We start from the raw sequence: 10,247 nt of genomic DNA on the forward strand, positions 1-10,247 counted from the left end.
CAGAATGAGTGTCCTAAATTTCAATGAGCTCAAGCAGGAAATCTGATTACGTGTATGTTATATATCAGGGCAGGGGTCACCAACCTTTTTGTAACCGAGGGCTACTTTTGCGTAATGATGAAGCGGCGGGCTACTATTTACTCCCACCGTTTACCCGTACCACACTGAATTTCCGCTTTGATATTCATAGCACTGGGCATGACTGGACATCATGTTATCTGTTTCTATAGCAATCAGTGGGAAGCCTGGCATTGTATGATATCAACTAGTGCGCTGTACTCTAGTATTTAACTTGACACTGCAATTCTGAGCTAGTGTTCCAGATGTGCATTAATTAACCGTGTTTTGTGTTTGTTTTTGATGAAGTTCATATCCGAAAAGGCTGATTCACAACGATAAGTTGAACCATAGACGCTTGCAACCTTCATAGCTGCTGCGCATACACCACTGTACTTTTCCGTATCAACAATGCACCAAACGTTTGCTGCAGACTGAGGTGGGGGTCATTTTGCAGTGTTACAATTTCAATCTCCAACTGTTCAGCATCCAGAAATGACAAGATTTCATTATACCGGACAGCAGCAACGATTACAGAAAGTTAGAAACATGGAGAGGTGGTCAGTAACGAAGTACTTCTACTTTTTCGAAGTACTCAAGTAGTTATCCTCAACTTCTGGTACTTACTCAAGTAGATCTTACTTTCGCTACTTCTACTTCTACTTCGTAATATTTTGTGATCTACTTACTTATTTTTCGCTATTTTCAGTTTGTCAAGTAGAAGTAGCTCAATCTTTCAATCAGGAAGATAGCCTGAGGAATTTCGGGGCTGTTTTCGCGGAGTATCAACATTTAATTGTCATCAAAATTGAGTAAAGCCAGAATTTTCGTCGCGCTTCGCGCGCAGTGAATACGGAGTTACCAGTACGATTTCACGGAAGTATCGATGAATATAATTTAGGTAGCGGGTTGGCGTGGTTCCGTTCACACAGTGATATCTAGAATTAGATATCTAGACATCCCTGCGTTCACACCACATTGTCCCCCTTCGCCCATATGAAATAATTCATCACAGTATATATGGATCCTCAAAACATTTGAAACTCATGTTTTGCAATCTAGCATTTACTTGTCATATCGTAATCTAGCATGTCCGTGGCAAAGCCTGGCAAAGTGGACTCTGACATTTTTTGTTAGTTTTAGATCTGTTTTAGCATAGCACCTTTGAAACGTTCTGGACTAAAGGCATGAAAAACATGTTCCGCTTTTAGAAGTAGTACTTATGTTTCATTTTCAATTCCCAGTATCATATACCTTGGGTTATAATTAAAATCAGTTATTTTGTCTGGAGAACATACATGTTGAAGTATAAAAGCAAGTGTAGTAATGCCCTTAATTTCCTGAAATAAAGCTACACAATATCGCATTTTTACGGTCCCCAATATTTTTTAATAACGTTTACACCGTATCCTATACAAATTCCCCGTATTGCTCTTCGACTAGACTACGGACCTTATAATATGGGGGATGGCGCCATACCATGATATTTTCTAAAACGTGCTGTTCGAGAAAATAGAGGATAACTATCGCATTTCCATGTCAATCCTATCATTTTCTTCTCGTGATGAGGACGAATGCTTATGCTATCGGAAATTCGATACCTGCTGCGGTATGCATCAATATGAATCAAGCTCGTCACCTTTCGCGTAGCTCAATTTGCACCTTTTTACAATCCATGTGAACGAATTAGGATCGTTTTCACAACTACTTACTTACTTGAGTACTTTTAAAGTCAGTCAATTCTACTTCTACTTCAAGTAGTTTTAGGATGCTGATGGAGGAAGTTCTTCTACTCGTACTTGAGTAGATTTTTTCGTCGCTACTTATACTTCTACTTGAGTAGCTTTCTTGACTACTTTGACCACCTCTGGAAACATGGTATATTAAACTGCGTTGAGTGTAATAGAAACAAGCTGTGCCAAAAGATGCAATACGTAATGGGCAATGTTCCCTCTAAGCTGCGCACGTGCGCAAATGCGCAGTGCTGAAACGGTCTCTGCGCACAGAAAATCTACGCTGCGCACAAAAAATCAGAAATGATGTTTTTTTATATAGTTGTTGCGCACTGTTGTCCAATGGACCACGCAGGCGCGCAGATTCGTGAAAATTAAGATGGAACATTGCCAGGGCCATTGTTATCACTGAAGTCTGAAACCGAGGTACAAGTGCGCCCCGCAAAGGTAACTATTGCGCTCCTTGAAGAAATGAGAGTTCACAATCACCTGCCCCTAACGGAAGATATTTTTTAGTATGGCCTCGTACACGTGAGCGATACTGATATCATTTCAATAGCGCATTATTTTCTGGGAATGGCGAAATAACATGGTTTAACAAAGTTATAAAAAACAATGTTTGAAGAGCTTCTTGGAGGTACAGAACTTCAATATACAATTAAATAGTATATTCATATTGAAATGAACCCGAATATTTTCGGCTGACACTCGTCAGGGGTAATCGTCAGCAACTAGTAGAGAATTGGAAAGAACATTGTATATCAACAATCGTATCACAAAATATGACGTCACCAGCATGAAATTTCGAATGAGAGAGCGTTCAATGTACTATTTTTAGGTGATACACGAATTCCTTTTGTTGACAGAGTTTTGGTTGGTGTATTTTGATAAAAGTTGATTCCAAGGCACACAAATGGAATTGTGAACGGCCTCGACCTACGATTCGAAATCGGTCGTCTCGATAATTATTCGCACAAATCGGATTATCCAACAGATGTTTGCCGATGGCAGAATTAATTGCCTTTGATCGATCAGCATCAATCTTAAGTGGATGAGTTAAGGGTGAGCTTTTCACATCGCGTGACGCACGTGTTCTGATAAATCTGGGGACATGTTGGTTTATGCGGTCCTGCAGACGTCTTGACGTTCTTCCCACGTAGCCACAATCACAGTGGCACTAAAAATAGTACATTGAACGCTCTCTCATTCGAAATTTCATGCTGGTGACGTCATATTTTGTGATACGATTGTTGATATACAATGTTCTTTCCAATTCTCTACTAGTTGCTGACGATTACCCCTGACGAGTGTCAGCCGAAAATATTCGGGTTCATTTCAATATGAATATACTATTTAAAAAACAATGTGCTAGCTCCAAGTTCATCTGCGAGAAACTAACGAATAATAGTCTTCTCCGCGTGGCATGAACATTGCGTAAGATTTACTCAGGACCGTAACTTTCCCACCCCGAACCCCCCAATTGGAGGGGCCATTATTATTTCGAGAATTAACATAAATCATGGTGTATTTTTTTGAAATTTTTCAGGATTTTTTTTCGCGCTACGCGCGTTTTATTATTGTAAGATATCTGATTATTGGGTACCCTTGCCCAACAAAAATTAGGCATGATTTATAGAAATGGGCAGTTGGGTGTCGGCCATTACCGCACCATGACGCGCCAATACCTATGAAGTTACAGGCTATGTAACATGCGACTCCAAGAAGTGCAGCGATCAGCAGCGAAAAAACCTTGGGCGAAAAAGACTGCCCCGGTGCTGACCGAAAACTTCGATATATACAAATATATGTGTAATTGTCCATGTCCATAGGTGCCTAAATGGCTGGCGCCGAATGTTCCTGTCCTGACGATCAGAGTCCCACAAAAAGATAACTGCCATATCGAGGGACCATTAATTATTTTCCAGTTAAGAAATACCAATTTGAAATCGTGTACGTCTTTTACTTTAGTACGTTTTGGCGATTTCAATATCTTTTGACATAGCAGTTGATAGGGGGTCACGAAATAGCATCATGTAACGAAGTCATTATATAAACGGGTACGCCCGAAGATGTTTTATTATTATTTAGAGGGCCTATCTATTTCAACACACCTCACTGGATCAGCTCTACCGGCAAATCTGATTATGTGAGCAGGGAGAGGATAAAAATTGATAGCAATATATATGCAATTCCCGATCATATTGGCCGATGCAATCATGAATTATAGAAATTTTTCGCGCTTCGCGCGTTAAGGGACGCCACTACTAGATGGGCACCCAATGTACATGATAAGTGCCAGATGAAGCCTAGAGCCGTAGGGGGGTCTGGGGAGTTTTATCACAATATTGAAGGGTGGTTGCGCACTGTTGTCCGAGGGCCTGCGCAGTGAGTTGGCGTGTTTGCGCAGACTCTCGAAAAATTAGAGGGAACATTGGTAATGGGTATACAGATATTGAAAATCTGCTAGCTAGTACATCACGGCTATCTGACTCCGAATAGTAATATTGTTTACTACTTCGGCATTGTCCTGGTCGTCAAGCTATCGTAACGGAACCCTCCACCATTTCAAGAAGACCGTGAACGGCATTCCGTCATGTCGCCTGTATAGGCAATGCGCCGTATCTTGAATTTCTGGTGATTCTATAACATACATCTATATATTACTAATTGTAATTGAAGATATTTTCAAGTGTTTATATATGTAAGTTACATGTTAGTGTGTTTTAAACAAGAATAGCTGAATCAATCAATCTATATATATAAAAGCTCGCTGGTAATAATCTGACGAATATTAGTAAATGGCGCTTTTCCACCTATTTTCAGAATGGGCTCGCGGGCTACTCATCTAGTCCTCGCGGGCTACCTGGTGCCCGCGGGCACCGGGTTGGTGACCCCTGTATCAGGGTATATATCAGGGCTGTAACCAAGTCACGAGGCTCCGAGTCACAAGTCAATCTCACTTTAACAGTTTTGACTCGAATCAAGTCGAGCAATTTTCAATTCACTATTGAGTCAAGTCCGACGGTCCAAGTCACCGAGCATAGGTTCGAGTCGGATTCATGGTATTATGACTCGAGTCCGAGTCCAAGTCATTGTGCTGACTGCTCAATTTCCAGTTGAAGTCTTGTTATACTCACTTTTTATAACTCTGTTTGGTAATATTGAATGATTTTGATTTATAATATACTAATTTTCTTCACTTTGAGCAGTTTATTGACGCATTTTCAAGTACCAGGACCAATAGACGAAATTCCAATAGGAAGGCCAAGTGGCGAGATAGTGCAGTGGTAGTGCAGTGGTAGTGCAGTTATTCACAGAAGTGAAACCGCCATAGTGAGAAACCGGTATATGCAAGTTACATGGAGAATATTATTGTTACACAAAACTATAAATCAAATATCAGCGGACGCACTCCCAATTTCGCTTATGACTTAACAGCATCTCTGCTTATGGAGAATCGCGATCGCGATATAATAGCAATGAACCAGCATTAATGTATCTCTCGTATTACTCATAACGCGTACACATGAGGTATATCGTCTTTGAAGCTACTATTTTAACAGTTTATATTACCGTGTTTAGCCGGCATAATCTTAATTTTGCAAATTCCATTGTTAGCCAATAAAGGTGTTGAGTAGAACCCTGTGATCCATTATATTGTAATATATTATTGTATAGGCTTAATAATTGAGTATTCAAGCAATAAACAAGGGTATGGAATTTCAATCATTTGAATGGTCCGGCCCGCAAGCGATCAGATGGTATGAATCCGGCCCGCGACGTAATTTGAGTTTGACATCCTTGGCATATGTCTTTTGGTGTATCGTGACACGGTATTGACTGGCACCTAAACTCTCATTACTATAAATTAGGGCAGCATTTAAGACAAAAATCAATTCAAAACAAACATATTTAAAACATGGCCCTTGTTTAAAACATGCTTTTTATTGATTTTTTTTCAAGCCATGACGTCACGAATATTCAATTGTGATGCCATAGTGGATTGACATTGACAATTGAAAATAAAGGGTAAGTATAGCTCTTTTGACGAAATATCTGTACTATAACCCATTTCGATGAATGTCGGCTAAATCGTGTGGTTATTGTCTGTAGGCTCATAAACCATGTTTTTTTGGAAAGTGTTTACACAATTATGGCATAATTTTACAACCTGAAAAAACACAATTTAGTTTTTCTTTAAAGCCTTTATTTAAAACGCTTGTTTCAAACAAAGTGTTACAAACAACCATTTGTTTCAAATGCAACGCCACTACAAATTATGTATGCTTTTTTTTCTTCAGGGGGAGACGTATGCATTTCAAAATCAAGCTATCTAGAAATAATTTTCAGGTTAATTAGATCTCTCGATAATACTCTATAACTTATGTTGGTTTACGATAGGGACGGGCAACATACGGCCCGCGGACAGATTTTTTCCGGTCCGCAGACAGTTTTCCGTCTTACATGATAATGTGGCCCGCAGCCCCAGTATTCAGAGATTCCCCACTACTTGCGAAAACGTCAAATTTTAGTGACTGTATGTTATTATACACATGTATGCGCACTGCGCAGTGAGCGAGGGTGGTGCTTACTCGTAAGTTGGTCGAAGCGAGAAGACTTGCATCATCGGCATTTACGATGTACTCAACCCTAATGTCATTTGTGGTAATCATGGTGTTTGTCGACTACAATTGTTATTTACACTAGGCGGATATTTCATATTTTTGATTCCGTAACCGTCGACTGGTAGCACGGCACACTTCTAGGCTTTTGTAAGACATCGCTTATGCCAGGGGTCGCCAACTCGTAACGGGTCGCGGGCCACTTTCAAATTTCGTGGAGGGCCGCATGAATTCAATATCGAGATAAAATAGTCCACACAGTTGAACAACCACGCTATATCTCGTCACCTACTAAACCAGGGTGGCCAACCTACGGCCGTAGAAGGGAAATTTGTGCGGTTGTGGACGAGTAATTCAATTAGAACCGTATGTGTTGATGGTCGTCGACATGCAATTTGAATTTACCAATTGAGTCTCAATTTTTTTGAGATATTTGAGAAAATTTTCCTGGCGCTGGGCGCGATTCAATGTGACTTCGTTTATCGATTTTAATATAGTGGCGTCCTTTGCAATCATAGCCCCTCAGTACAGACGTGAACAGCAGAGGAAAATGATGCGCCTCATATAGAAGTACCAACTCGCAGTCTTGTACTCCTCACTATACGGACAATCTTGATGGTAAGTCAAGAAATAACAGCATCCAACAAAGTGACTAATTACAATTGGCACAACCGAAGATGCATCATCATTTATATCTATTCCTAAATTTTCGAAAAACACACCCTCCATCAAATTTAAAGTTGAATCTGATGACATGGGATGAGAAGTAAAATGAAAAACACTATTACTTATGACGAAATTCATAGATGAATCAGAAAATAGTTTCGCGCTTCGCGCGATTATGTACGGTCCATAACATGACCACTCCAGTCACCAGTGACCACTCACGTAGTCGGTGCGTATGGTAAGCCTATGTGATTAAATAGATAAGCCGGAGTTCACCGGAAAAGGACATAGAGACTTTAATATGTGTATTTGGCGCCCAGATAGTTCATTACGACTATATGCCCTGGAATGCGACCGTAGGCTACATGAGTAGTCGAAATGTGGCCGTGAATGGCAAAAAGGTTGGCCACCCCTGTACTAAACCCTAATGAAGAGTTATCTTGGTGAATTTGTGGTACCGGGCTTATCGAACGCCTTGAAATCGCAATTAAGGATTGTACCGTGTTGATCGATCAGAGAGAAGCAAGCATGGTGGTGCCTGTATGACAATGGTGTTCTCAAATCCACATTGTCCTCTTCATTATTGGCGAGAAATGGCTTTGAAGTTACATTGCTGTCGTTAAAATACATTCATTAAATACGATCTATTCCTTGTATATCTGGATAAATGGGCGAATAACGTTTCGATTCAGCAATCCGGCCCGCCAAGTATTTAATTTTCCTATATCCGGCCGCCGACTGGAGAAGTTGCCCGCCCCTGGCTTACGACATACTTTTTGAGTCCGATTCGAGCTCGCTTCCCACCCTATTGGAAAATTTGGGATGCGGCAGTTGTGGCCCTGGCAAGAATGCAAATCGTTGGGTGCGATGAATTGACCTCAATAAAAACGGTTAATTGGTACATTATGACGTAACAAGCAAATGACGCATCTTTTTTAAAGGGAGTTTGTTATCTCATTAGGCCTTTTCAGCGCAATCCATATATTGTCTTCCAATATAGCTTCTAAGATGCACAATGAATGTAATCGTGAGTAATCGTGATTACTTTTCCAATGTAATCATAATCGTAATCGACTACTTCCTGATTTTGCTGTAATCGTAATCGTAATCGCATCATTCAGAAGTAATCGTAATCGCAATCGATTACATTTATGAAGTAATCACCCCATGTCTGCCCCCAATACGAAAGATAGCCTAAGGAATTTCGGGGCTGTTTTCACGTAGTACCAACATTTAATTTTCATAAAAGTCATGTAATACCCAAAATTTTCGTTGCGCTTCGCGCACAATAGAATTGGTCTGTCACATATGTTTAAACGGAAGTATCGCTGAATATAATTTAGATACCGGGTTGCGTGGTTCCGTTCACACCGCATTGTTGCCTATACCAAATATTTCATCACAGTAAGTATGGCCCCCCATAACGTTTGAAACTATCGTTTCGCAATCTAGCAATAACCTATTATACCTAGCAGCCCATGACGTGTCCTAATCTGAAAAAGTGGACTTTGACTTTTTTAACGTTAGACCTATTTTAGCAGACCACCGTTGAAACTTTTTGGACAAAAGACATGAAATATATTTTCCGCTTTTTAGAAATATAATTTGTATTTTTCTTTCAATTACGAGTATTATACGTTGAGTTCTAATCATAGTTTCAGTTTTTTTGTCTGGAAAACATACATGTTGAAGTATAAAAGCAAGTATAGTCATGCCTTATATTTTCCGAAAATAAAGCTATACTCTATATGGCAATTTCACGATCTGCCATATTTTTAATTAACGTATACTAATTGCGCAAGTGTTAAAGAGGTATCTGACACAACTTCTCCGTATTGCTTTTCGACTGAATTAGGGGCCTTATAATATGGGGGAGGGCGCCATGCCATATTCTCTAAAACGGGGTGTTTGAGTAACCAAAGAATTAGTATCGCATTCCATATCAATACTATCATCTGCATCCCATAATACGAACGACTGCTTATTCTGTCAAAAATTGACACCTCCTGGGATGCATCAATATGAATCAAGCTCTATACACCTTCCGCATACCTCAATTTGCAGCTTTTGACAGTCCATGCGAACGAATTACGATCGTTTTCAAAACTCCTTACTTACTTGAGTAGATTTAAAGTCAGTCAATTCTACTTCTACTTCAAGTAGTTTTGGGCTGCTTACGAACGAAATACTTCTACTCGTACTTGAGTAGATTTTTTCGTCGCTTCTTCTACTTCTACTTGAGTAGCTTTATTGACTACTTTGAGCACCTCTGGACTCGAGTACAAGTCGAGTCAATACAAAAATTGAATCCTTTGCTTGAGCATTGCATCACGCTACAGACGGAACAATAAACTAGACTGATTTAAAATCCATTTTCAGATGCGTGCCATTGAAAAGTGATACTTCTTTTCGGATTGATTTGCGGGCATCAGGTTGGACATTGCACGAATAACCGTCTTGTTTTCCTATAAATATCCCATACACTGATGAAAGGATGCACATTGCAAATACCGCGTGCATGCATTGCATTAAGCCATCGACGAATGTCTAAGTTTGAACAGGTCAAGTGTTCAAATAAGTGCGAAAAATATAGCAAATATCCAATTCAGTTCTTTAAAACACATACGTTTCTTATAGTTGGTGAAGGAGGCATAACCATATTGTACACATGAGTTTGTCATATTTCGTTTACAAAGTATCTGCGATATTAATATCTGCCAGATAAGATGATAATAACAACAGCAACGACAACAACAAATAAATAAGAATTTAAAACAGTTTGCGCCAATTTTTTTTATCGCGGACTTCGTGTAACTACAAATAAACACGCCGCTATTTCCGATAGAAACGTGAAGCAGGAGTGAGAAATAGGAAAATTGCGTGGCGCACGGAATGACTTCATAATTTAGCTAACAGTCTGGTGTGTTTTAATAAAGCTTAAGGAACGATGGGCCAAAGCCCAAAATTACTAAACTATGCATATGGTGATTTCGCACGTGAATTTAATAGACGAAATTTTGTCGGTTGGTATTTATAAGCCTTGCCATTGACGTTCGAGATCTTATGAGATCATGGATTTGCATAAGCCTAGTGGCGGAGTGTGTAATGATTTGGAAATGATTTGGAAATAAACAATATTTGCTATCCTCATATCGGTAATGATCAACAG

Source organism: Botryllus schlosseri, chromosome 3 (genome assembly GCF_051294905.1).
Source record: "Botryllus schlosseri isolate E-star chromosome 3, Bs_hap1, whole genome shotgun sequence".
Lineage (NCBI taxonomy): Eukaryota > Metazoa > Chordata > Ascidiacea > Stolidobranchia > Styelidae > Botryllus > Botryllus schlosseri.